The sequence below is a fragment of the Sciurus vulgaris genome (assembly GCF_902686455.1).
Source record: "Sciurus vulgaris genome assembly, chromosome: X".
Taxonomy (NCBI): domain Eukaryota; kingdom Metazoa; phylum Chordata; class Mammalia; order Rodentia; family Sciuridae; genus Sciurus; species Sciurus vulgaris.
Window position 1 is genome coordinate 29,805,407 of NC_136471.1, and position 27,879 is coordinate 29,833,285.

Genomic DNA, 27,879 nt, shown 5'->3' on the forward strand with positions numbered 1-27,879 from the left:
GAAGTGTGATATTAGGAATATTAAGGTTAAGATACTGATTGTGTTATCCCCAGTGTATCAAATAAAGCCAACTTGTTTAGAACCAAATTCTAGTCACTCGCCACAGTAAGCACGTCTGCTGAGATACAGAGCATTATTTTAAACAAAACAACTATGGAAATTAAGAGGTCAAAAGTTTCTTGCAAAGGGATGATCTGCAATGGTAATGAACCCCTTTTCCCTAACAAACCCCAGTAGTTAGTAGTCATTAAATGAAGGGTTCTTCCAAATACCCGTGGACTTCCCATTTGTAGTTGTTGATAGGAAAAGCTTTGCAAGTGAGTACATTGCTGCTCTGAGAGTTAAAAAAATTTCAATTTTTCATTTCTTAAACCTTTTATTTCAGTATTAATGATAATCAGATAAAGCAAATTTAAATGATTCACCGAATCAATTTACATTTTAAAATGCAGGAATTGTGTGGCTGAGCTATTTGGATCAGATATCCTTGAGATTAGTACTTTGGAATATCCCTGGAGGAGACAATGCTGTGATTTCTTGTGTTTTGTGTATAGTTATACTATTTTTTTCTTCTGTCAGTTGGCTAGCCTTGTAGTCATGTTCTATAGTAGGTTCATAAAAAGTAGAGGAAGAAATCAATTACAGATGTATTTCAGAAGGGATAGATTAAAGCCTTTTTTGGTTGTCTCGACTTCCTCAACAAATGGATTTATAAAGAGCATTTTAGAACCATAACTAGTCCTGTTCCCTGGGCAGGCTCCTGAGCTTTGAATTCTTCTGTAAAGAAGGTATTAACTTTTGTTTAGGTTTATGGGGAATGCTAAACAATGGAAATCTTTTCCCCACACCTCTGATGGCACAGGGTTAAATTTAACCTAAATACAGTTCCCTCTCATTTTAATGTGCCTGATTTGGGGAGCACCCCAGAGGCTCTATCTGCAAGTGTTCTTATTCACACCCAAATGAGCACTGTTTCCAGAGTTGTATGGAATAAGAAGCTATCGACATAGTCATTTACAGTTAAGCACTTTCTTAGAATCTTTAATAATTTGGATACTTTAAGATAATTTGATGCTTAATCAATGTTCAATGTTTGCCTCCTGAATGTGGTAACATTATGGGAAATGGAGTGCAGCAGGGTTCTATTCGTTGCTTTTACTTCTGATGCATTAAGATCATTATGTATGTGAGGAATTAGAAAGAACAAAGGCGATAGATGCTGGTGGAGGCTGCACAGTACATGCCTTTAGGATGCATCTAAGCAAAGAACCTGTGGGAGGGAGATTGTTACCTCCCAAAAGATTTCCTGAAATAATCCCCAGGATTGTGTATGTACCTTACATGAAAAAACAGACTTTGTCATTGTTGTTACTAAATTGTTGATTTTAAAATAAAGATATTATCCTGGATTATCTGGGGGCTAATTAGTGTAAGACACTGTAATCATGTGAACCCTGAAAAGAAAAATAAATAATTAAAAATTTTAAAAGTCAGAAAAGAGTTTCAAATCCCACTAAGTTTTCCACATTGTTGATGTCTTTGAAGATCAAAGGAGCTATAAGCCAAGGAGGGTAGGTAGCCTAGAAGCTGAGAACAATGCCCAACTGACAACCAGCAAGGAAATGGGGGACTCAAATCTTTAGCTGCATGGAACCAAATTCTACCAACAACTGACATGACCCTGGAAGGAGATTTTCCCTTAGAACTTCCAGAAAAACCATTTGACAGCCACTTGATGTGTTCTTCTGAGATTCCAAAGTACCCAAGCGAACCCTCTTGGACTTCTGTTCTAGAAAACTTTTAGATAAATAATTATCTTTTTAAGCAGCTAGGATGATTTGTTATAGCATTGACATAAAATTAATGTAAAGCTATAAGTTGACACTAGTAATATATAGATTGCTTATCAATCCAGAGTCATAAGATCTACCACTGTGTCTGATTCTTTTAGTTTGCTGATAACTGACAACTTACTCCATGAATCCTGAACTATGGGTTTCTGGCCCCCCTTGATACTTGGTGTTTCGTTCAATTGGCATTTTTTGTTTGTTTGTTTTTTGTAACATGGAAACCTCTTACCTTCCTACCTCACTTTACCACTACATTCTCACCATAAGCTATTATGACTTATCAGGTGTATGCAATAAAGTCACTTACTAGCTTTGCTCCCAACCTCAGTTCTTGCTCATTAGTCATGTTCACAACAAATAATATTGCTTTCTCATAAAATATGGACAAAAATACAGAACTCAATAAAAATGGCCAAGTCCACTTTTTTGTTTTGAATTTAAATATTTTATTTTGAAATATTTTTAGATTCATAGAAAAGCTGAAAAGACAGAAACACTAATGGTTCTTTTGAAATGGATTTGGAAGGCTGATTATGAGTTTCGGTGTTGGCAGATAGTTGTTCTCAGATCACAAAATTAATTGAACAGTGGTAACAATAAACGTGAAATTGGCCTAGACATGACTGAACAGAAGAACAACATGTCACTTCCCTAAGTTATTACATAGCAGTGGCAACCTCACTTGCACTTTCATCTATTATAAAAGAATGTTAAAGAATGGATCATAAATTGAAAACAAAACATAAATAAATTGATTAAAATGTAAAATAAAAGAAAAATATAAAGGATATAAAAGCAGACAATTTTCTGTAATTGTGTAGAAAATCTCAGTATAGAAGGGATGCAAAATATTTCTTAGTGTTTCTTAAATAGTTTTCAAGCTGCCATTTTGTAATATGAGTTTCTGTCATCTTAGCGTACTGACAAACTTCACTAAAATTCCATTTGGTTAGATGTGGAGATGCTAATGTAGAATACAGAGATTACCCTTAGGTATTTCTACACTAATAGAAGTGTCATTTTTTTAAACTCCAGGAGCAAATTTGCTGCCTCTGGTAACTTTATTGCAGGTTTAAGAAAAAAAAAATATTGGTCATGATCTCTCAGAGAAATGCTTTCTTCTTATTTTTATGATTGAAGTAAGGAAGTGAAGTTGGCAAAAAGATAGTTTTGGCTCTAGCATGGGGAAAAGAAATGGACAATTTGGGGGCACGGATGTAGAGAGGTGATGAAAAAATGTGGGTGCCAAGTTTTCAACTTGCATTAGCAAAGGGATTACCTATGTCCTTGGTTAGAGTTGTCTGCTATCCATATTGGTTTCCCCCTGAATGTAATTTGATTTTTTTCTCTCTCACCCTCTATCTTTAGTTTGTATGTTAGGTATTTTCATTATACTGTGTGTTGGTGTGGGTCTGTTGGAATTTTGTACATTTGGTGTCCTATAAACCTCTTGTATTTGATTTTCCTGGAAATCCATATGCAGCAGAATGAAACTAAACCCCTATCTCACCGTGCACAAAACTCAACTCAAAATGGAACAAGGACCTCGTAATCAGACCACAGACCCTGCACCTTACAGAGGAAAAAGTAGGTCCAAATCTTCATCAAGTAGACTTAGAATCAGACTTAACATGACTCCCAAAGCACAAGAAATAAAAGCAGGAACCAATACTTGGGATACATTCAAACTAAAAAGCTTTTTCTCAGCAAAGGAAACTATCAGCAATGTGAAAAGAGAGCCCACGGAGTGGCAGAAAATCTTTGCCACTCATACTTCAGATAGAGCACTAATTTCCAGAATCTATAAAGAACTCCAAAAACTCTACACCAAGAATACAAATAACCCAATCAATAAATGGGCTAAGGAACGGAGCAGACACTTCACAGAAGAAGATGTACAAGCAATCAACAGGTATATGAAAAAATGTTCAACATCTCTAGTAATAAGAGAAATGCAAATCAAAACTACCCTAAGATTCCATCTCACCCCAATTAGAATGGCAATTATCAAGAATACAAGCAACAATAGGTGTTAGCGAAGATGTGGGGAAAAAGGTACACTCATACATTGCTGGTGGGACTGCAAATTAGTGCAGCCACTCTGGAAAGCAGTGTGGAGATTCCTTAGAGAACTTGGAATGGAACCACCATTTGCCCCAGCTATCCCACTCCTTGGCCTGTACCCAAAGGCTTAAAATCAGCATACTATACTACAGTGATGCAGCCAAATAAATATTCATAGCTGTTTAATTTTCAATAGCTAGATCATAGAACCAACCTAGATGCCTTTCTATTGATGAATTGATAAGGAAACTGTGATCTACAATGGAATATGACTCGGTCATAAAGAAGAATCATATTATGGCTTTTGCAGGTGAATGGATGAAGTTGCAGAACACCATGCTAAGTGAGATAAGCCAATCCCAAAGAAACAAAGGATGAATGATCTCTCTGATAAGCAAATGATGATACTTAATGGGGCTGGGAGGAGGTAAGGGAAGAATGGAGAGAGCATGGATTGTATAGAGGAAAGAGAGTTGGGGGAAGGAAAAATAACAGAATGAGACAAACATCATTACCCTATGTACACATATGATTACACAAATGGTATGACTCTACTTCATGTACAACCGGAGAAATAAGTTTTACCCCATTTGTTTATGATTAATCAAAATAAATAAATTATTAAAAAAAAAGAGTTGCCTGCTGAGTCAGTCAGAAAGACTTGTTTCACTTTTTTTAATCCAGTGGTTTTCATTGAAAAGCTGTCTTGCCTCAAAGGTAAACTTGAGTAGTGTTCAAGGACAGGGAATTACTATTAGCAAATTTAGGGTCAATTAGGGTCCTGTTTATAGTTCTTTTGTGAAGGTTAGTCCTTTTTTTTAAACTTTACTCAGACACCATACTCTTTCTTTTTAAGACCTATTATTCTGTGAAAATATTGATTAAGGCTGCATGTTCCTGAGTAAATGGAAGTAAGCAATTCACTCTGTGTTAGTAAAATCCCTGGCTTCTTAAATTAATGGGCACAACTGGCTGTAATGAAGGGAAAAGGGTACAAATTCAAACACATCATTACACTAGGTGATAGAAATGTAACAGGACTCCAATGAATGCATCTCTTTTTTTTTTTTTTTTTTTTTTTTTTTTTTTGCGGTACTGGGGATGCTGAGCTATCTCCCCAGCCCTGAATGCATCTCTTAATAACTCTGTTTTCTTAATTGATTTCCCCCAGACCTACCTTGATCTGGTATAGCTATGCATCTCAATATTCCAGGTTGCAAATGCTCAATTTGATCCATTACTTTCCTGTTGATTTGGAAGCAGTTTCCTCAGCTTGTCTCTTTGGTCCTCCTACTTGTTAACTCATCTTAACAAAGTGGAATCCATGGGTAAGTGAGGAAGAAGTTTGAAGGTCTGAGAATAAGGGGAAACCTCTTCATTCTTTGTCTGAGTTGTGCCTTAAATAGAAGCACATTGGGAGCTATAAAGGACGGCTCTAAAGGTGGTTCGAGAAAGAAAATTCAGTCCTATGGCAAAAGCTCAACTAAGCAGATTTTAAATTTGACTGTCTTAGTAGTTTTTCCCCTGGAAGAGGCTTTACGATAGCACAACATTGTGTGCTGTGAATTTCCAAAGATTCTTAGATGAGTTAGAGGTACCTACTAAGTACCTCAACAAATCTACCATCCACTTTTGAAAGCTCTAGAATTTTCAGAAATGTTCATTTTCCTTGAATGCTACATTCTTGACTCATTTCCTCACCATGGCACCTTGTTTATTTTAGATCATTAGGTATGGATAACTTTGCAATTTTCTGTCTGTCTGTGTCCATGATGTCACAAATCAGTCTTCATGTCTAGAATGTGAGGAGGGACAAGTGGACTTCGAGCTCTAAAGGACAAAAAGGAAATGTAAAGAAAACATCTTCGTCAGTGGCAAGGGAGATGATGGAGAAGTAGATGAAATAGTGAGAAAACAAAACAAAGGCAGATTGCCCATATATTGCATTTAAATAGTACCCTCTGCCCTTGTGTGATGTTGTTATTTTCCCCTTAATGTCTACTAGATAGAGATGTGCAGTTATCACCAGCAGTGCGGGCATTGAGAGATTCAGGTCAATTGGGGGGGCAGAGCAGAAAATGCTATGTAATGAAAAGGTGAAGGGAAGATCTGCATGAATTAAAAAGCAAGAAGAAAAAAGGCAAGTCAACAAGTAGAAGCAGAGCAAAGAAAGTCAGAATATTTCATATAGTGCTAAGGAAATTAAAATATTGAGACAGAATAAGTTTTCATCATTTGGAGATTAATATAAACCTACAGCAAAAAGCACAAGCAAAACCTATGTACCTTGAGGCAACTGGAGAAAGTGTCAGAGATTAGGGCCTCCCACATGACTGGCCTGGGGCCAAGAAGTGTTTGAGCTGTTTCATTTTGTTCTCCTTCTTTCTTACAAGCACTTGCACTCTATCATTCTTGGGGGCCCTCTCTCTTGCCAATGACAGCTAGCTAATGTGGTAAACAAATTCACAATGATAGATTAAAGATGCAGTGAAAAGAACACAGGCTTAGGTGTCAGACAATCCTGGGCTCAGATCTAAATTCTGTGTCTTGCTTAGTTTATTTCGTAGTTGTGTTGTTTTCTCGAAGTATTTTATATGATATTTTTAAATGGGCATAGTCACCTACATCATACTTCATTGCTGTGAGGATTAATGTAAGGTCTGTAAAGTATATAAAAGTGTGCCCTGAATGTAGTAGTTGCTTAATAAATGGCATAGCTCTTCCATACTTAAGTATATTCTTCTCAAGATTATACTCTTACTTTCATGTGAATCTTCAATAAATTACACTTAAGGAAATCAAGTATATTTCAAGGATCCATGGATAAGACTTTTATTTCATTATCATTGCTGACATTTATCAAGGTTATACAATGCTCTGGGTTTAATGTTCAGGCTATAATGAACAGTTTCATTTAACCTTACAATGATGCTATAAGTTGATACCATTATATTTACATTTTATAAAAGAGGAAACTAAGACAAAGAGGTTATAAGAACTTGGACAAGGTCACAGCTAGAAAGTTAAAGAACCAAGGCTTTCATATTCAACTTAAATATGATGACTTAAGAAACTTTCTGTGCTGCTAATGGAAAAAAAACTCCTACAAAGGTCACCAAGGTGCTAAGTGTTTACACTTGGCAAATGACTACTTTATTCCTGCTCAGATGATTAGCCAATAAATTTAAATGTTAAAGGTTAAAGTCCATAGCAATAAATATAGCAATAAATAGCTACCACTTGTTGAGTACCCTCTGTACTCTGTGCTCAGGATCTAATTTAATGCTTACAACAATTTTGTAGTGTGAGGTTGATCCATTCCCATTTTACAGGTGAAATTTCAAAGATGTAAAGGGTCAAGTAACTTGCTCAGCAAAGATGTGACACTAGGATCCAAACCCCTGCCTATTTTCTAGGCTGTGTGAAAGACTGTGCATCTCTCCCATGTGTGACTATGCAGTAGAGAGCAGTTCTGCTTGCTCCTTCCCTGAGTGCTATGGCTCAGTTGGAAGATTCAAATCTAACTCTCAATGCCATTTTCTAATAGTATTAACTTGTACTAATCAGTAGGAGTATTCACTTGAAAGTAGCACTTTGGGAATAATGCCTTCAATGCTTCCAAAAGCAGAAGGGAAATTCATAAGAGTTTCTTTTTCTTTTTTCCCCTTTTCTTTCTTTTATTCCTTTTATTTTGGTATGAGTCACATTGATGGAATATTTCACTGAGACCAATTACAATTTGACTCTATCCCCAATGATAATAAGATAGCATAATAGTTTACAGAAAAAGATTTGGGTTCTATATTTCTGTTTGATTTTGGAAATTCATTTATTGAAGTTTTGAATAACATTTTTCCACAATAAACTGACATGATAAGTCAGAGTTCATCTCCTGAGTTCATATAATTTGTAAGGATTCAGAAACTACATGATGCCTTAAATTGTTCAACAGTTACAACTCAATCATGAGGAGGATAGGTTATAGTTCTACTCTTATAGAGATTACTAGTTAGCAATAAGACCTACCTAATTCTATTTCTCATTCATTCATTCATTCACTAATTCATTTATCAGGTATTCATTGAGTATGTGCTATGTGCCAGGCATTTTATTGCGTGTTATGGATAGAGACAAATGGCAATTCATATTTATAGAGCACTTATGTGCTCTATTTAAAATACATAACACATATTAACTTATTAATTAATTAACATATAACTTACAGGATATCATAAGAATATATTATAGGGCTACCTTACATAGTCTTTCTAAATTAACATCTAATATGAGACTTAAAGAATGAGTGTGAACTACCAAGGCAAAGAGAGAATTAAGATGGAGTGTAGATATGGAGGGGAAGAAACTCACTAGGGAGAGTGTTCCAAGACGAGGAAACAATGTAACCAAATGGAAGTTAATTCATTATGACTGGAATATTGAGTTACTGGGGAGATGGTATGTGAAGGTTTTAGATCATTCAGGGATATTAGATCATGTTAAGAATATATTATCCACAGTTCAATATGAATCCGCTGAATAAATTTATGTAAGGTAGTGAAAATGGTTAACATTTTTTCAAATTTACATTTTAAAATGATTGCTACAGTACTAGTGTAAAGAATGGAATTAAGGAGAAGTAAAGCTCGGTAGAAAGCTATTTTTATAAATCAGTAGCTGAATATGTGATACACACCTGAACAGTTCCCATTTCCTTCTTGGAAATTTTCTGTTATGACAGTTACCCAAACTTTCTGGTTTCTGTGTTCTTACTCTTTTCTATCCCCCAAAAGTCTATGTACCCAGCATGGTAAACATATTTTTTTTCAGCTTAAAATCTACTTCTCACGATTGTTTCAGAATAACCAATCAGTTTATTTTTGTAGTTCTTTCTATTTACATTTTTAGTTTAGAGAAAATAATCTTCTAGTTGGATAAAATTACCCTTGTTTGGCTCAGTATGAAACAAACACTTTTCCTTGGTGTTAGTCTCATTATACAGGTAAAGTTCTTAAAACACAACTGAGTACAAAACAGCTTGGTGTAAGACAGAGCTATTATTCAAGTCTTGTCATCTTGTTTTACTCACTCCTTCTAGATAAGATGTTGCATGTTGAACACATTTGTTTACAGATGAAGATGCTGAATAACCCAAAGGTACTGCTGGGAAAGGCAAAATATAGAATTCAAATAGTTGTGTAAGATAATTGCTTGAATTCCATTGTCAAAGTCAATTATCGTACCTTTAATATATATAGATATGATTCAACAATGGCATCTTTGATATGTTCCCAAAAGATATCCAGAACTTCTAGACTCTAGGTGAGAATAAGAGACAAAAGGAAAGTTGTGGTACATTAAATCTGCTGTTCATAGCACTTTAGGTATTCTTACCAAGTTTTTGGAGGCTGTATGCTGAGGGGGTGTTTTGCCATAAGTAGCACAGCATGCTAACTGAGAATATTTTATACCTGAACTCAAGTTATTCTACAGCTTACCATCATTAGTGCAATGTACATATACATATGCAGGCACACTTTATAATTAAAACTTGCCATATCTTAGTTTTAACAGTAAAGTGTCTGAAAAACAGGAGTATTTAATGAAGGAATATGCTGTATTTCTTCTTACCTTAGATGCTCACATAAAGCAGAGAAATTTACTCTATTTCTTGCTTATCCACAAAGAGTTACAAAGCATGGCCTTGACCATTGCTTGTATCTGCCAACTGGCAGTACCAAGGCTCCCTGGGGTCAAGGTGTCCTTTAAGGACCAGTGGAGTCACCCATGCTGCTTTGTGTCTAAACTAATCTTTGTGTCTATGCCCTCGGCAACTTATCAGCACTACACCAACTGTCAGAAGAGCTGTGACAAAGATATAGAAGTAGGCTGCTCTTCAGGAGAAATAATCAATTTCATGGTGGGTCAACTTGTTCCCTAAACAACCCCTTTTCTCTACTTCTGTATATCCCATGAAGAGTTCAGCATTTCCCATTTTGTGACGTATATGTAGGAAGTGGAGGAGTATGATGGATAAAGCAGATTCCTGCCTCTTCTATGTGTAACATTTGCAAGTCACTCAACTTTTTCGAGCCCCAATTTCCATTCATATATATATGTACACACACACACACACACACACACACACACATATGTATATATATATATATATATATATATATATATATATTTAGAGAGACAGAGAAAGAGAGAGAGAGAGAGAATAATAGCTATTGCCCTGCATGGTTAATGAAACAGAGATAATTATGAAAACAGTTTGCAAATACTAAGTAAGTATAGTGCCTGTGATTCTCTGGGACGTAGTTTCCCCATCAGAAAAATGAATGTGTTGGAAAAGATAACTTCTAAATGTACATAGATTTCTGATGCATCATGATCCTAAATATCACATAATTATCCTGTTTTATGAAAAACATTTACCTAGACCATTTTGCACTCAGAATAGAGTACTCAAAAAAGTGATAATCTGCTGATGGCTTTAGGGGAAAGTAGACTATGAGAAGAGAGTGATCAAATTAAAAAATGTGAAATACAAGTAGATGGAGACAAGTGACTTACAGATTTAAGTACAAAGGGTTAGAGGTAATGAAACTGAGAATGAAGAAATGAGAAAACCTCTACCCTCCCAAGAGTTTGCTGTAAAAACTAATCAGGTGCATTTCAGGAAGGAAGAAAAGTCTGTGAATACTAGACAGATGATAGGAAAATGAGGAAAACAACTCTGTTCACAATAGCCTCAAAAAAATAAAATAAAATACTTGGGAATAAATCTAACAAAAGAGGTGAAAGACCTCTACAATGAGAACTACAGAACACTAAAGAAAGAAATTGAAGAAAACCTTAGAAGATGGAAAGACCTTCCAAGTTCTTGGATAGGCAGAATTAATATTGTCAAAATGGCCAAAATACCAAAGGTGTGATACAGTGCAATTCCAATTAAAATTCCAGTTATGTACCTCATAGAAATAGAACAAGCAATCATGAAATTCATTTGGAACAATAAGAGACCCAGAATAGATAAAGCAATCCTTAGCAGGAAGAGTGAAGCAGAGAGTATCACAGTAGCCGACCTTCAACTATACTACAGTGCAATAGTAACAAAAACAGCATGGTATTGGCCTCAAAACAGACAGGTAGATCAATGGTACAGGATAGAGGACATGGACACAAACCCAAATAAATACATTTTTCTCATACTAGACAAAGGTGCCAAAAACATACAATGGAGAAAAGATAGTCACTTCAACAAATGGTGCTGGGAAAACTGGAAATCCATATGCAACAGAATGAAATTAAACCCCTATCTCTCACCCTGCACAAAACTCAACTCAATATGGATCAAGGACTTAGGAATTAGACCAGAGACCTGCACCTAATAGGAAACAATGTGGGCCGGGATCTTCATCATTTTGGCTTAGGAGCAAACTTCCTTAAAAAGACTCCCAGAGTGCAAGAAATGAAAGCAAGAATCAATAAATGGGATGGACTCCAACTAAAAAGCTTTTTGTTAGCAAAGGATACAATCAAGAATGTGAAGGGAGAGCCTACAGAGTGGGAGAAAGTCATTTCCATGTGCACTTCAGATAGAGCACTTATCTCCAAATTTTATAAAGAACCTACAAAACTTTACACCAAAAATACAAAGAATCCAATCAAAAATTGAGCCAAGGAACTGCAGAGACACTTTACAGAAGAATACATACAAGGGATTAATAAATAAATGAAAAAACATTCAGCATCTCTAATAAATAGAGAAATGCAAATTAAAACAACTCTAAGATTTCATCTTACTCCAATAGAATGACTATTATCAAGAAAACAAACAATAATAGATGTTGGTGTGGATGTGGGGGGAAAGGCACATTTTTACATTGCTGGTGGAGTTGCAAATTGGTGCAACTACTCTGGAAAGCAGTGTGGAGATTGCTTAGGGTACTTGGAATGGACCCATCTTTTGACCCAGTTATCCCACTCTTCAGGTTATAACCATAGGCCTTAATATTAGCATACTACAGTAACACAGCCACATCAATGTTTATAGCAGCTCAGTTCACAATAGCTAGATGGTGGAACCAACCTAGATACCCTTCAACAGATGAATGGATAAAGAAACTGTGGTATATATTCACAATGGAATATTATTCAGCATAAAGAAGAATAATATTATGGCATTTGCAAATAAATGGATGGAATTGGAGAGTATCATGCTAAGTGAAATATGCCAATCCCAAAAAACCAAAAGCTGAATGTTTTCACTGATAAGTGGAGGATGATATAAAATGGGGCAAAGGGGCGAGGAGTGAGAGAAGAATCGAGGAATTTTAGATTATGTAGAAGGGAATGAGACGCAGGGGGGTATGGAAAATCATGGAATGAGACATCATTGTTTTTCATTTCTTCCCCACGGAATATTTTGCTGAGAATGTTCTGTAGTGGCAGCTTTCTATTTGTAAATTCTTTTAGTTTTTCTTTGTCATGCAAGGATTTTATTTTGTCATCAAACACGAAGGTAAATTTTGCTGTGTATAAGATTCTTGATTGGCATCCATTTTATTTCAGAGCTTGAAAAATGCTGTTTTAGGCCATTCTAGCTTTTAGAGTCTAGATTGAAAAATCTGCTGATATTCTTATTGGTTTCCCCCTGAATGTAATTTGATTCTTTTCTCTTGCACTCTTTAAAATTCTGTCTTTGTTTTGTATGTTAGGTATTTTCATAATAATGTGCCTTGGTGTGAGTCTGTTGTAATTTTGTGTATTTGGAGTCCTAAAAGCCTCTTGTACCTGGTTTTCCATTTCATTCTTCAGATTTGGGAAATTTTCTGATATTATTTCATTGAATAGATTGTTCATTCCTTTGGTTTGTTTCTCTAAGCCTTCCTCAATCCCAATAATTCTTAAATTTGGTTTTCTCATGATATCCATAGTTCTTGGAGGTTCTGTTCATGATTTCTTACCATATTTTCTGTTTGGTCAACTTTGTTTTCAAGATTAAATATTTTGTCTTTAATGTCTGAGGTTCTGTCTTCCAGGTGTTCTATCCTATTGGTTATGCTTTCTGTGGAGTTTTTAACTTGGTTTATTGTTTCCCTCATTTCAAGGATTTCTGTTTTTTTTTTTTTCAGAATCTCTCTTTATTGAAATGATCTTTTGCTTCCTCAATTTGCTCTTTAAACTGTTTATTGGTGCAATTATTCAATGGCTGCATTTGCACTCTGATCGTTTGCTTCTCTGATCATTTTAATTATTATATTCTGAACTCCCTTTCTGACATTGCTTCTGCCATGCTGTCATTGGATTTTATTGATGTAGCATCTAGGTTTGTTTGGGGCACTTTCTTCGCTTGTTTTCTCATACCGTTCATGTATCCTCCCCTCTAGGAGTGCAAATTTGAGGTATTGCTGTTTCCACCTATGGACTTATAGTGTCCCTGCAGATTTCCAATAACTCACCTCCTAGTCTTTAGTAGCCTGATGTCTGGGAGGAACTTAATTATGCAGTGGCCCAAGAAGGGTGCTGCCCCTCTATGGATGGTGACCTCCAGGTGGGTTATAATCCCTGCTGATTAGCAGAGGCACCTCCACGTGTTGACAGATGGTCAACCGCAACATGGGCACTAGACTGTGGCCTGGGGCTGGGCTGGGGCTGGGCTGGGCTTGGCCTGGGTCTCTGGGTCAGCCTCCCTGGAGTGGAAGTCTCGCCTCTATAATGCACATTTTAAGAGGATCACTTTGTGGTATCATGGGCACACTTGAGGAATGGAAGAAGAGGAAGGCTTGAGACCAATTAGAAGATGATTATACTACTTCAGATGACACATGATGATTTGCCAACAAAGACAGTAGTGATAGAAGTGGTGCATGGTTGAATTTTGTACACATTTTGAAGGTAGAGGCATCAGGATAAGATGACAAATTTGATTAGATGTTAAAAAAGACAAAGATTTAAGTTAACTCTCAAGGTTTGACCTTGTGACTAGAAGAATGTAGTGATAAGTAACTGAGATGGGAAAAATAATAAAAGGAACAAGTTTCATGGGGATTTTTCAAGGACTCAGACATATTAAGTTTTCATTCAAGTAGAGATGTCAGGTAAACAATTTTCTATGTAGTCTGATTTTAGGGGAGAAATCCAGACCAGGGATTTGTGAGTCATTAGTATATAGCCTGAGTGAAACTGGCAATCAAGGAAAAATAATATATCTTAATATTTGCAAGGGGTAATACTTGAGTCACTGTAACATTTAGGAGTCAGAAAATTAAAGCACATATTAGTTAAGTAAACATTAGTTGCTCTAATAAGCAAAGGTTAAATATATCAGGAAAACAAACATACCCTGCTCATGTAAGTTTCAAAATGGGAGGAAATGAGTTGTTTCCCTAATGCTTTCATGGTTACACTCTTCTTGATATCGAGCTTCCTTGATCAAAGAATTAACATTGATCATAGTGCATCATGCTGGTAGAAAATGAATTAGTTGGAGGATTGTGATTGGGAGTATTTTGAAAGTACTCCATATAACTGGCATGCATTTTACATTATTCAAAACTCATTGGCCACAATGAACTGCAAGGGAAATCAGGAAACACAGTCAAGCTGTATGCTAAGGAGGAAGAGGAAATGGGTTTCCACAGGAGAAATTATCAGAGAAGGCTGAAAATGATTGACAAGTCAAATAGGTCATGGTATCTAGAACCAAGAAAAATTATTTTTCTGGAAGGAGAGAGTGATAGATTAAGTAAAATGGATGTGGGATGGATCCATAACAATTAATCCACTACTCTGGAAAGGGATAGGTCAAAAGGAACCTTTTCAAGAACAAAGAATGGATTTGCTAACTGGAATAGATTCAAGAGAGAAGGAAAAGAGAGACATTGAAGACAATGCATGTGAATATTTATTTCACAAAGTTCCTTATTACTTTCAACCAGCAATGCCCATTTGATTCCTGGGATTTTAAATAAGTAGTTCTACAAAAGCAGATATATTCTTGAACTTTGGACATGAAGATTTTAGGCAAGTTTCTTGGCTTTAACTAGAAAAGACTGTGTCCATTCAGTTCTTCAAAACTGAACAAAAACTAGTACTATAATGATGCAGAAATTTACTTTTCCTAGATTATAGATTACTTTCTGACATTAATAAAGATATTCTTGACAAAGTAAATGAAAACACAGGTTGACTGCAAACCATATAAAAGTTCCATCCACTCTTCTTTGTCAGCATGGATTGAAACAAAACTTATTTTTAATCCAATCCTGTGAACCTTAAGTCAATGGAAAAATGAAAAATTCCCAGTAATAATTCTGGCATAACTCTTTATACTATCCTTTAAGAAACTGAATTCCTGAGAAGAGAAGTGATATATCACTGGTAATTGATAAATAGAGGATTTAAACCAAGGACTCCTGATTCTTAGACAAGGCACATACTCTTCAACCAGTTATATTACTTATGTTAATCAGCTTATTTTTACTGTAAAAATATACCTGATATAATCAATTTACAGAAGACAGATTTATTTGGCTCATGGTTTCAGAGGTTTCACTCCATGATTACCTGGCACTCTTCCTTTGGGTCTGTAGTAAAACAGTGTATCATGGCAAAAGCAGATGGTGTATAAGGCCTGTTCACCTCATGGCTTCCAGGAAGGAAAGAGAGAGAGAGAGAGAGAGAGAGAGAGAGAGGGAGAGAGAGAGAGAGAGAGAGAGAGAGAGACAGGTGTCTTGGGGTTCAATGTTCCCTACAAGGGCATTCCCCCAAGACCTTAGTTCCTCCCACCAGGCCCCACCTCTTAAAGGCACAACCTTCCAATAATGTGAAGAGTGGCAACTAAACCTTTAACACATGGGCCTTTAGGGGATGTTCAAGATTCAAACTATTGAAATAACACATAAAACAGTTTATACCCATACATATTTATGACTCTCTATCAGATGTAGGAAATGCATAATTCCTTGGTTATTACCCATAATTTTTCCTTTGCATGCATCCAAGTGAAATTAATAAAAGAGGGGATAAACTTGATTTCACTTTAATTCATTTAAAAAGCAAACATTTTGTAAACACTTCTACTCCTAAGAGCTATAAGTAACTCTTATGACACCTTTCACACTGTCATTGAAATCTAAAGGATAACTATTTCTGCATTTTTGTTTTAAAAAAAGATGCATGTAAAATAAAGGTAGTTTATATATACCATAGTTTCTTTATCCATTCATCTACTGAAGAGCATCTAGGTTGGTTCCATAGTCTGGCTATTGTGAATTGAGCAGCTATGAATATTGATGTGGCTGTATCTCTCTAATATGCTGATTTTAAGTCCTTTGGGTATAGGCCAAGGAGTGGGATAGCTGGGTCAAATGGTGATTCCATTCCAAGCTTTCTGAGGAATCTCCATACTGCTTTCCAGAGTGGCTGCACTAATTTGCAACCCCACCAGCAATGTATGAGTGTACCTTTTTCCCCACATCCTTGCCAACATCTATTATTGCTTGTATTCTTGATAATAGATATTCTAATTGGGGTGAGATGAAATCTTAGGGTAGTTTTGATTTGCATTTCTCTTATTACTAGAGATGTTGAATATTTTTTTATATATCTGGTGATTATGGCATTTTCAGGTCCATGGATGGAGCTGGAGAATATCATGCTAAGTGAAATAAGCCAATCCCCAAATACCAAAGGCTGAATGATTTCTCTGATAAGTGGATGTTGATACATATGGGTGGGGGAGGCAAGAATGGAGGAAGGATGGATTGTATAGAGGAAAATGAGGGGTGGGGAGGGGATGGGGGGAAGGAAAGATAATAGAATGAGACAAATGTCATTGCCCTATGTACATGTATGATCACACAAACGGTGTGACTCTACTTCATGTACAACCAGAGAAATGAAAGTTGTACTCTATTTATGTACAATCAATCAAAAAAGGTAGTTTTTCAAGCATTATAGGACAGAATCTCAATGTTCTTCAATAATCTTAACGTTTATTTTACCTGAGGGTTTACCTGAGGATTAGGTTTAGGCTATATCTATGTGCCTTGAACCATGTAAATGTCTTCAGAATCTCCTTTAGTTTTGATTGGGAAAGCTCTGTGTCTTAGAATGCAAGCCAAACAGTAATCTATTTATGGAATAACTGTGATCAATAGGCCAAGAATGCCAATATGGACTTAAGAATGACCATCATAAAATCTACCTTTAAAGTGAACTTACCCTAGACAATAGGCATCTTATTTGAACAAACAACATAAAATGCACATTGATTCCCAGTAACAGAATTCAAGAAGAATTTATAATTATATAATTTGCTTAAATGAGTAGTAACTATATCGATGATAAATTACAGTATAATGTAGTACTCACTCATTATTTATTCTTAGCAATCCCAAACGCTAATGTTATATATAATATTTTTGCATCCCAGAGAAGGTAGTTGGATTTTCAGCATTTGACATATTGCATAGTGGTGTTATTTATTTCAACCTAGACTTCTGAATTGTGCTTTGTCTCTGGAGTTCTTAGAATGGAGCCATCAGAAAGGCCAAAAGCAAGTAATATCAGTTGCAACTGACAACAAACTTAATTACTTGGTGCTAACTATATTTGGATTGGAAAGCAAAGAATATCATCATAAACCATTAAGTGGTTAATGTACTTAAAAATTGTTCTCTAAAGTGTTAAAATGAATAAAAATTACAATCTTCCTTTAAGGAATAATTTGGCAGTAAATGAAAAGATTGGAAAATGTTATATTTAGTTAAAAAGAGGATTTCCTTTGTAGATGAAACATTCATTAAACATGACAAAAAAAGTGGAGACTAGGTTAGTTGGAGAGATTTGGTTGAAAACAAACCATATCAAGTAATTTTGTCACCTGGATATCAATAATAACATTAGAGGGCAAGGGTGATGAGATTTTGAGAAACCTGAGGAGAAAAAGAATCAGTGTAATTATTCATTTTTTTTCTGTGTCCTTCTAACCTGGGAAAGGGCAGACCAATGAAAGGAGGAAACAGGGAAAAACAGTTTAGAATTTTACAGAAAATCACAGTAATGGAAGATAACCATCTAAAATCAGTGTAAACAATCAGGAAAGCAAAGGAGTTCCCAATTATTATCTGCTGTGGTAGATAGTGGATGTGTAATGTTGGCATCAAAGCTATAAATTGCTTGCTTTTGCTGCCACAGAAGTTACTAGACCCATAGGCCTCTCTATAGATCCTGGAAGCATATTAGGAAAAAAATATCCTCTTTCCTTAAGTCTAAACAAAAATCATGGCTTCGTTAACAAGTATATCAAAGCAGCTGATTTTAATGAGACTGATGAATTGCCTTGTGCATAGATTTCCTTTTTCTTTTAATCTTGCTCTAGTCATATTTTTCCTTAAGGATTCTGAAGCCTAGATACCAATTTGTGTTATCATTTTATATAATAGATCAAAGATTTATCTTTCATACCTCTCAACACACCTCTGAAGAGAGTCAAAATAGAGTACACTATTCCCTCAGAAATTATCACTATCCTATGAGTAATTACTCTAAGTTTAGTCATTAGAATTAAGAGCATTGAAATAGTCTCTGGTGAAGGGATGGTAAATATTTGATATATATGATACCACTTTTCTTCTTCTGCCATGGATGTGACAAATCAATCATAGGATTGTTTTTGGATGAGCCTGGAAACAGCCTCATTCTTAGTAGGGTCCAAGCAACTACTGTAGAACAATTGAAACAGCCATATAATAAGAAACATATGTGTCATCCCAGCACTAGAAGGTATGCTTTGTGAACAAAAATCAACCTTATTATATTATGGCAAACTTTGCAAAAGTTATTTGTTTTTGTAATCCAAAGAAAAAATGCATGTCTTCAAAAAGTTTCAATTTTAGACATTTGAACATGATTAAAAAAATGGTGGTGTGATTATTAGTACCATTTCACTTAACATCCTTACCTAATTCATTGGTAAATGCACTGGCTATGGTTTGGATATGGTATGGATATGGTAAAATTTCAACATGTAAAACTTGGTATTCCAAGTTTTACATATTGAAATTTTAGTTCCTAGTGTGATGACTTAGAAGTGATAGAGGATTTATGTGTTGGGACCTAGTGGAAGGTGGGATAAATCATAAGGAATCTTCCCTGAGAAGGGATTAATATAGGTTCTGGGGGACTTCAGTTACTTCCTGTGACAATGATTGTTAAAACAAGAGTACTCCTGATGTATGAATCCAGGCTTCCTGTTTTACTATGTGATCTCACAATTCCATGTGTGCTTCCAGCATAATGCCATCTACCATGTTGTGATGTAGTTAGAGGCTCTCACCAGAGCTGAGTGCCATTTTCTTGAATCTCCATAGCTATGAACTAAATAAGCCTCCTACATTTTAAAGGACCCATCCTTGGACATTTGTTCTACAATAGAAAATAGAATAATATGGCATTTATTTCAGAATACTATTCCATATGTATTGTGAGAAAAGAAAAATAACATTCTCTAGAAATTGTTCAAAATATTCTAAAAATGCTCCTTTAAATGAATATTGGTTAACAGTTCTCGTTTCGTTTTTACCTAACTTAAATTAATTATTCACCAACTTATGATTACTACTTTTGAATGCTTGAAGAGTTAAAGAAGATAATAATTACCTGGAACATTACTTTTATTATTTGCACTCCTAGAGGTTTTAGTGCTTTCTTCCAAATCTAGTTTTCTTTCAAAACTCCTTAGTATTCGTGTGTGTGTGTGTGTGTGTGGTGTGTGTGTGTGTTTGTGTTTGCAAATTTTGATTCAGGGATGGAATGAAAAAATCAGCATGCAGTATAGTTTTCCATTAATATTTCTGATTGGCATCATTTGCAGTTTACACCCTCCATTTAGTATTCATTAGCTTTCTAGGAAAACCAGTTCTATCTTCTTTGGGTATCACACTGCAGTACATTGGAAAACTAAACCTTTCTTTTTCTTTTTTTTCTCTTTTCTGTGCTATGTACAAATAATAATTTGCCTCTACAGACTCCTTTTAATTGGTTTCACAGAAGATGTAACTTCTTGTTTTCCATCAAAGCTAGCCCAAAGCAAAAGCAGTCAGTCATGGTTTTTAATCCTAGACTGCTTTTCTTTTTGCCCCTTATATTCATCACTCCCCTCATTGCACCATACATTCCTTCTTTTCTACACTAGCTACTTTGTGTTCTCATATTTTCCTGTGGCTATATAGGTTCTTTGACTATGATACTTTATTCAAAGCAGTCCTGTCTCTCCTTTTCATCCTCTTCTCCTATTAAAATAAATCTTTCTTCTGGCTTATTCTTTAAGGTATTCCCGAAATATTGAAGTCAGTTGGCTATATTAATTTATATTATTTGATTAGTGCCTACTTTGTATGATTCTCTGACATTAGCATAATTGATTTTGGACACATAAGGTTCTATTTCAAATTAGTGGGTTAGGGGGCTTTGAAAGTACTACTCCTACAATTTCAGTTAAGAGGTTACCTATGTCAATGGGGCGCAGTGGGGCACACCTCTAATCCTTGCAGCTCAGGAGAATTGCAAGTTGAAAGCCAGTCTCAACAATGGTAAGGTGCTAAGTAACTCAGTGAGACTCTTCCTGCAAATAAAAATACAAAATACAGCTGGAGATGTGGCTCAGTAGTCGAGTGTCCCTGAGTTTAATCCTTGGTACCAAAAGAAACAAAAAAAAAAAATTTAAAAAACTTTAAAAATCAGAGGTTACCTATGTCGTCCCAATTGAGCAAACTGGTAACACTTGATTATCAGGCTTGAATATGTCAGGAACAAATGTATTATTAGTGCAAAGATTCTACAAGGGAATTACCAGAAACAGTGTGTGAGAAAGAGAACACTAAACTAGGAGTAAAAAGATTTGGTTAATAGTTGACACTGTTCCAATCACTGGCCATCACACTGGGGAACTTGGTTTCTTCATCTGCTTCCTTCAAGCAGTTGTTAAAAGTTTACACTGAAAAAATATAGATAAAAGCACTATGAAAACCATCAAAGACAAGAGCAGCCAATACAAGTAATTAATACTATGATGAGAAACACCCAACCTGTCACCTCCAATGTTTTCATAGAGTTCCAAACAAATAAAATTTATATCTTCCAATAGTCTACAGGTGTGGCTTTTCAAGTTTACATAATTTTTTGCTTGCTTCCTTTCTCAAGAAAATATCATTGACAATAAGCACACAGACGGATACAAGTATTGTATTCAGTGTGGTGACAGCTTGACATAGAGATTTGAAATTTATGACCAAAACTCAGTGCTTTCTGCAGCTGTTTTGTATTCCAATTCCGAGGGTATTCAAAATACCTCCCATATGCTGAACTTTAGATAAGCACCAAAATCTCATGGGACCAGCCTCTTGGTCAGGCCTCTCTGCATCACATATTTTCAGCACTTGTTCAGTTTTCTATGCTATCTCATCAATATTCAGAGTTATTTGTTACAGCCAAATGGTACCCTGCTTGGAATCTCATGACTTACTAGATTGAATTTTAGCAGTTAGGGAGAGAGTTTTTTTCTGTATAGTGATGTATGTAAAGTCAAGTATTCCTATAAAACTGAATGGGAAAGAGGAAAGAAAAGGAAGGAAAGATCAAGGAAGGGGAGGCAAATTGAGGATCAGATAGAATCTAAGGAGATAATATTTCATGATAGGCACACAGAGCTTGAGAGTCAGCTATACTTGAATTTTAATGGATCCTAGTTGTGTAATTTTGAACAAATTACTTCTTAAATTTCTCATTCAGAAATGGAATACTAGTAGTACCTAGTGTATGTGCAAGAATTGAGACAATAAATACAAAAGACTTAGCACAGCACCTGTTACATAGCATAGTTGACACTTTCAAGTGCTTATTCAAACATTAATTCATTTAAACACAGTTTGAGTGTCTACTATGTGACAGGTCTTGTTTCAGGCATTAGAATAGATTAGTGAAAATAAAATAAGTCAAATAAAAACAAAAGAAAAATACTAAAATTCTTCACCTTGTAGCACTTACATTCTAGCAGGGAAGACAAAACAAAAATAAGTGAAATGGAGAAAAATAAAATATGGTAAGGGAGTTCTGGACAGGATTTGGGTGGGTAGATGTTATCATTTCTATACAGATCAAGAAAGACCTAAATGACATTAGAATAGAGGGTCTTGGAAGTAAGCAGATGTCTAGAGGACAAGCTTTCCAGAGAATAGTTGTAGCAAATAAAGATCCTGAGGAACCAGCATGTTTGGTGTAGAAGCCAGAACAATGATGAGATGGAGAGTGGCAGGAAAAAAGAGCAGAGAGTGAACACAGAAAGAAATTATATGGCATACTAAGGGCCACTGCAATGAGTTTAAGGGGTCTTAGATTGCAGCATGTAAGACATGATCACTACCAATTTTAAGAACATATCATAGAAAGTGAGGGTGGAAGTAGGGAGAAAAGTTAGGGGGCTTATGCAATAATAGGTGAAAGGTGATAGTGACTTCAACCACAGTGGTGGCAGTGAAAGTGTTAGGAAGTGTTTAAATTCTGTAGATAAAGATACATGGCCAGTTTTATCAAAAGCTTCACTATCTAATTGCTCTGGCTAGAGTCTCAAGTACGATGTTGAATAGAAGTGGTGAAAGAGGGCATCCCTGCCTTGTTCCAGTTTTTAGGGGGAATGCTTTCAGTTTTTCACCATTTAGAATGATATTAGCCATGGGCTTAGCATAAATGGCCTTTACAATGTTAAGGAATGTTCCCACTATCCCTATTTTTTCTAGTGTTTTGAGCATGAAGGGGTGGTGTATTTTATCAAATGCTTTTTCTGCATCTATTGAAATAATCATGTGATTCTTGACTTTAAGTCTGTTGATATAGTGAATTACATTTACTGATTTCCAAATGTTGAAACAACCTTACATCCCTGGGCTAATATCCACTTGAAGGTGGTGCACTATCTTTTTAATATATTTTTGTATGCGATTTGCTAAAATTTTGTTGAGAATTTTTGCGTCAATGTTCATTAAGGATATTGGTCTGAAATTTTCTTTCCTCAATGTGTCTCTGTCTGGTTTAGGTATCACGGTGATATTGGCTTCATAGAATGAGTTTGGGAGTGTTCCCTCCTCTTCTATTTCATGGAATACTTTGAGGAGTGCTGGAATGAGCTCTTCTTTAAAGGTTTTCTAGAACTCGGCTGAGAACCCATCTGGTCCCGGACTTTTCTTTGTTGGTAGGCTTTTGATGACCTCTTCTATTTCATGGCTTGAAATTGATTTATTTAAGTTGTGTATGTCCTCCTCGTTCAGTTTAGGAAATTTATATAACTCTAGAAACTTGTTGATATCTTTGAGGTTTTCTGTTTTGTTGGAGTATAGATTTTCAAAATAGCTTCTAATTATGTTTTGTATTTCACTCGTGTCTGTTGTGATATTCCCTTGTTCATTCCGAAATCAACGAAATTGAAACAAAAGAAACAATCGGAAAAATTAACACAATTAATAATTGGTTCTTTGAAAAAATAAACAAAATTGATAAACCCTTAGCCACACTAACAAAGAGAAAGAGGGAGAAAACTCAAATTACTATAATTCATGTTCAAGGCCATCTACACTAAGCCCATGGCTAATATCATTCTAAATGGTGAAAAACTGAAAGCATTCCCCCTAAAAACTGGAACAAGGCAGGGATGCCCTCTTTCACCACTTCTATTCAACATCGTTCTTGAGACTCTACCCAGAGCAATTAGACAAACCAAAGAAATTAAAGGGATACGAATTGGAAAAGAAGAACTCAAACTATCCCTGTTCGCTGATGACATGATTATATATTTAGAGGAACCTGGAAATTCCACCAGAAAACTCTTAGAACTCATAAGTGAATTCAGTAAAGAAGCAGGTTACAAGATCAATGCTTATAAATCCAATGCATTTTTATACATAAGTGATGAAACTTCAGAAAGAGAAGTTAGGAAAACTACCCCATTCACAATAGCATAAAAAAATGGAATACTTGGGAATCAATCTCACAAAGGAGGTGAAAGACCTCTACAATTAGAACTACAGAACACTAAAGAAAGAAGTTAAAGAAAACCTTAGAAGATGGAAAGATCTCCCATGTTCTTGGATAGGCAGAATTAATATTGTCAAAATGGCCATACTACCAAAAGTGCTATACAGATTCAATGCAATTCCAATTAAAATCCCAATGATGCACCTTACAGAAATAGAGCAAGCAATTATGAAATTCATCTGGAAGAATAAGAAACCCAGAACAGCTAAAGCAATCATAAGAGGAAGAGTAAAGCAGGAGGTATTGCAATACCAGAACTTCAACTATACTACAAAGCAATAGCAACAAAAATGGCATGGTATTGGCACCAAAATAGACAGGTAGATCAATGGTACAGAATAGAGGACATGGACACAAACCCAAATAATTACAATTTTCTCATACTAGATAAAGGTGCCAAAAACATGCAATGGAGAAAAGATAGCCTCTTCAGCAAATGTTGCTGGGAAAACTGGAAATCCATATGCAGCAGAATGAAACTAACCCCTATCTTTCACCCTGCACAGAACTCAAAAAAAAAAAAAAATAATGAAATCCAATCATTTAAAAAAATGGATCAATTACTTTGTAATCAGACAAGAGACCCTGCATCTTATAGAAGAAAAAATAGGTCCAAATCTTCAACATGTTGGCTTAGGATCAGACTTCCTTAACGTGATTCCCATAGCACAAGAAATAAAAGGAAGAATGAATAACTGGGATACATTCAAACTAAAGAGCTTTTTCTCAGCAAAGGAAATTATCAGCAATGTGAAGAGAAGCCTATTGAGTGGCAGAAAATTTTTGCCACTCATACTTCAGATAGAGCACTAATTTCCAGAATCTATAAATAACTCAAAAAACACTACACCAAGAATACAAATAACCCAATCAATAAATGGGCTAAGGAAATGAACAGACACTTCACAGAAGAAGATCTATAAGCAATCAACAGATACATGAAAAAATGTTCAACATCTTTAGTAATAAGAGAAATGCAAATCGAAACTACCCTAAGATTCCATCTCACCCCAATTAGAATTGTGATTATCAAGAACACAAGCAACAATAGGTGTTGGTCAGGATGTGGGGAAAAAGGTACAGTCATACATTGCTGGTGGGGTTGCAAATTAGTGCAGCCACTCTGGAAAGCAGTATGGAGATTCCTCAGAAAGCTTGGAATGGAACCACCATTTTGACCCAGCTATCCCACTCCTTGGCCTATACCCAAAGGACTTAAAATCAGCATACTACAGAGATACAGCCACATCAATGTTCATAGCTGCTCAATTCACAATAGCCAGATTGTGGAACCAACCTAGATGCCCTTCAGTTGATGAATGGATAAAGAAAGTGTGGTATATATACACAATGGAATATTACTCAGCCATAAAGAATGATAAAATTCTGGCATTTGCAGGCAAATGGATGAAATTGGAGAATATCATGCTAAGTGAGATAAACCATTCTCAAAAAACCAAAGGACGAATGATTTCTCTGATAAGTGGATGATGATACATAATGGGGGGTGGGACAGAGGCAAGAATGCAGGAAAGAGGGTCTGTATAGAGGGAAAAGAGGGGTGGGAGGGGTGGGGGGTAGGAAGAAAATCACAATGAATCAAACAGCATCACCCTATGTAAATGTATGATTACACAAATGGTATGCCTCTACTTCATGTACAACCAGAGAAACAAGTTGTACCCATTTGTTTATGATAATAATAATAATAAAAGTTAACTATCGTGGCTAAAGGGGAATATTCCATGTGAATTAGCCCCTCATTGAAATGTTTGCAATGTGATTTGTGATCAAAGCCACAACAAATTCTACCCTGCATTACTTTGCCTTTCTTTGTCACTGTTTCTTCCTGCATTTTTTTTAGGATTGGCAATGATGTACATCAAAGTCCTGACATTCTTAAGTTCCTTCACTCTAATACCATTAAGTGGCACTCTTGGTGTCAACTTATTTCCACTCACTACCACTATTCTCTATCGTCAAGGCTTAGAAGCTATGCCACTTCTGCCTCATTTTTCTCTTACCAAGTTTGTTTTATCAATGTCTTTTGTAGTCACAATAACATGAAGGAAACTGGTCAGTGGAAGTGGGAGTCAAGCTGAGTGGGAGGTGGCTCTCTGTGGAAAATTGACAATGGGAAGTTCACATTGTCTATAGATTCACATTTCTCATTTGTAAAAGAGTGGGTTGAATTGATGAGCATTAAGATATTTTCCAGCTCTTCAGTTCTATGATTCATTCAATGATTCACTCATATCCAGACCCTCATCAACACTTTATATATATATATATATATTTAACATTTTCATATTTATAATCTCATCTTAAATCATTTATCACCTTTATTAGATGAAGAAAAAAAGGACTAGAGATATTATAAAAACTTTTCCAATGTCACTTAGTGAGTTACTGAAGGAGCTGGTTCCAGGTTCCAATTTTGCCATGGAACCTCAAACAACAATCGTTTGTAGGTGCTACCAGTTCAGTTACTTATAAGAACTCAGTTACCATTCACTGCTTTTCTGAAGTACTCTATTAGAGGATTGAGATGTTTTCCTTAAAATGTATTGTACATGAATGTGTAGCAGTCAGCTATGACAAGCAATATCACAAGACACTGTGTTTATGCCATGGTCTTCCTTAGTTGATTAAGGTAGAAAATGCCCCCACTGAAATTATTCATTTACAATTCCCCTGATACCTGGCACACTATTTTCTCAAATGAGGGGAACCTTGGTTACATTTGAAAGCTTAGCTCTTTTCTTCCTTCCTGCAATTGCTAACCCTCTGCAGATTTTATAGCTCTTCCAGAAGGAATTCTGAATTAAATATTAATGCAGGTGGCATTATTTTCAGCCTGACTACTGCCCAAAGGCTGTGTTGATGACTGCAAGGGGCTAACAGAGGATCTAGAGCTGGCTATGCCCTGCTGATTGCTAATTAGATATAAAAGTTGGAGAGTAAACACATAGTTTAAATGCCTTTGCCCAAATGGGGCTCTACTTTGTCTCCTGGGATGAATTTAAGCTCTGCATGAGAGAGATTACATTTTTGCTAGAAGTGGCTGTCTTTCTAGGTAATTAATCCAATGTACAGCTGAGAACACATCTAATGCAGGCAGGGTAACTCTAAGGTTGATCCATGTTGACATTATTGGTGGCCTTGTCTTTTATTTGACTATATTAGCATAAGTACAGTAAATATGCTCGGTAAAGTTCTCATGAACCCAATTCTAATGCATTATCCTGTTTAAAATCATTCAGTGACTCTTGACAACTTCAAAGAAAGTCAAAATTCAGTATGATGATCCACAAGGCCCTTTAAGCTTGATCCCTTAGTTTACCTTTCCATTCTCTTCTCTTACTACTTTGTTATGTCATGCCTTATTAGGTGTGTGAGTCTTTATATGTTTCCTTTGCTAAGGGTATGTCTCTCAACTATTCCACCTTACCAGTCAATCTATTCTTTAGGATACAACTTAGATGTAAATTCTCCAAGAAACTATCCCTGGGTATCACTTACTGAGACAGGTGCTCTTACTCTGAATTCTCATAGGACTTATTTCTCTAGAGGTTCTAATTTTAAATACTGTGTTACTTGTTTACATTCACATATTATGTCAGATCCTCAAAGAGAAGTAACAGGATTACTCATCTCTTAATTCTTATATCCTTAAGTAGTTCCTATTATGTATTGTGGATGACTGATTAAACATTGCATACATAACTGTACAGGCAATATAGGATGGACATTTAAGGCACTATGACATAATGATGAGAGAAATAGTTTCAGTCAGTGTTGGGGTGGTACCTTTGTCTTTACATGTAATATAAGATGTTAATTATGTATGTGGATGAGGCAGATACAA

General features: G+C 35.7%; 1 long non-coding RNA gene across 1 annotated transcript in view; it reads right to left on the bottom strand.

Annotated features, from left to right (window-relative positions):
* The window catches only part of LOC306650959, a 262,319-nt gene that overhangs the window by 226,993 nt on the left and 7,447 nt on the right, over window positions 1-27,879 (bottom strand). The gene's annotated exons all lie outside the window — the stretch shown is intronic.